The sequence below is a fragment of the Mus pahari genome, chromosome 6 (genome assembly GCF_900095145.1).
Source record: "Mus pahari chromosome 6, PAHARI_EIJ_v1.1, whole genome shotgun sequence".
Taxonomy (NCBI): domain Eukaryota; kingdom Metazoa; phylum Chordata; class Mammalia; order Rodentia; family Muridae; genus Mus; species Mus pahari.
In genome coordinates, this window is record NC_034595.1 from 66,973,040 (window position 1) to 66,975,447 (window position 2,408).

Genomic DNA, 2,408 nt, shown 5'->3' on the forward strand with positions numbered 1-2,408 from the left:
GAATCTCATAGACCAAGATCTCTGACCACAAGGCAATGTAAAGAGCAGTGAACAAGAAAAACATAACCCTTCCTAGGATGAGAAACTAAAGTCTCACTTCTAAATCATCCAACAGTTAGGGAGAAGAAATTACAAACAACATTTGTAAAATATTTAGGACAAACTGATAAGAACTTGAGCAGTTTCTAAGTCATTTTCTCTGTGACATCATCCCTTACCCAACACTGTTCTCCCACATCCTCCTCCCAGCTCTGCATCGAGGGGGCTGACCTCTGGGCTGTGGCAACAGGTTCCCTTGTCCTTGGCTTTTAATGGGACTTACTATGGGGAGCTTGGCCAGAGAAAAAAGGAAAATGAGGCCCTTATTGGCCAGTAGTTTTTCTCCTGACTGCTATGATCTGGGTATGGTCTCCACCTTAGGCCACAGAGCTAGCTGCAGCCTTCTCATATCTCCTATTCCCAGTGTACCTCAGGGTTGCTGACAGCTATCCGCGGTCCTTGCTATCTCATTGGTGGTATAGTCTGTACATGGCTTCCCTACAACTAGCTACACCTATATGCAGTGCCACTGTTAAAGTCTCCTCAAAACAGGGTGCTCTGGGTTGCCTGTGAATATCCCCACCCTTGCCTAGCATTGGACCATCAGTGCATTATGTACCTCATTTCTATCTCTGAATGACTAAGCTCTGACATGGTTACCTGCATATGTTGTGTTCCAGCTGCTGATCTGTCAGCACCTGAAATCAGTGACTGATTCATCATCTTAATCTCAGCGCATTGTCACACTTGACAAAAATGCTCTGTTTATTATATCAAATTGACAGTATATCAAATGTGAATTCCATCAACATGTAAAAGTTTATAAGAAATTTTATGCTGGAACAGAAATAAGTCCTTAGGGGGCTGGAGAGACGACTCAGTGGTTAAGGTCTCTGGCTGCTCTTCCACAGGTCCTGAGTTCAATTCCCAGTACCCAAATGGTGGCTCACAACCATCCATAAAGGGATCTGATGCCCTCTTCTGGCATGCAGGTGTACATGCAACAGAGCACTCATACATAAATAAATTTAAAAGAAAAAGGAGCTGGGTGTGGTGGCTCATGCCTTTAATCCCAGCACTCAGGAGGCAGAGGCAGGCAGATTTCTGAGTTCTAGGCCAGCCTGATCTACAAAGTGAGTTCCAGGACAGCCAGGACTACATAAAGAAACCCTGTCTCCAAAAAAAAAAAGCCCCTAGTCAAAGAATGAGTCCTCAGTTCTAACCTAAAATTCTTTTTTTTTTAAAAGAGGATTTATTTATTTATTTATTTTATTATATGAGTACACCATTGCTCTCTTCAGACACACCAGAAGAGGGTGTCAGATGGTTTTGAGCCACCATGTGGTTGCTGGAAATTGAACACAGGACCTCTAGAAGAGCAGTAGGTGCTCTTAACTGCTGAGCCATCTCTCCAGCCCCTAACTTAAAATTCTTAAGGATCTAAGTGTGTTCTCATGTGGTTGAGAAAGCAGGCCCTGACCCAGGGAATCCAATGGGGCAGTCGTGTCTCAGTATAAGACCTCAGGCGCCAATGGCTACACAGTCTCTCCTGCTCGATTTCATGTACTCACTGCCTGCCTTGACCTTCTGTGGTACTTACTTTCATGCTATAACAAAGTACTCAGGAAAAGCTTTTTGTTTTGGCTCACAGTTTGAGAGTGCAGTCCATCATGGTGGGGAAACTATGTCAAGACAGGCTCTAAGCTGTGACAGCAAGAGTCTGGGACAGTGGTCAGGAAATGGAGGTGGATGGATACCTGTGCTCCATTGGCTCCCCTACCTCCACCCACCTTTCTTTTAGTTTAGTCCAGGATGGTAGGACACACATTCAGGGAGAGTCAATCCTCCTCAGTTAAACCCTTTGGAAACACACACTCCCTGAGAGGCATCTTCTGGATAGTTCTGAAGCTAGTCAAGTTAACAATGAAGGTTAACCATAGCACTCACCTAGTCTAGAACGTCTTCAACCTCCTCACCCTAGGCAGATCCTGCAGACTGATTCCTGGGGCCAAGCCATGGGGCATTGAGCACTGATGTGGGATATCAGCCTGTTTCCAGGGAAGGAATCTAGATAGAAGATTGGGTAGTGCCGATCAAGTATGCAAAGGTTTGGAACCAGATGGAACAGGCTGGGAGAGAAGCCATTCTAAAGAACAATAGACACAAAGGAAGATGGGAAATGGGTAACTTTGGGTGATATGAGAGTCTACACAACCAGAGCAAGGTGCAAGGCAGGTGAGGTCTTCTTTGAACATTTTTTTTTGTTGTTGTTGTTTTTTTTTTGTTTTTCGAGACAGGGTTTCTCTGTATAGCCCTGGCTGTCCTGGAACTCACTCTGTAGATCAGGCTGGCCTTGAACTCAGAAATCC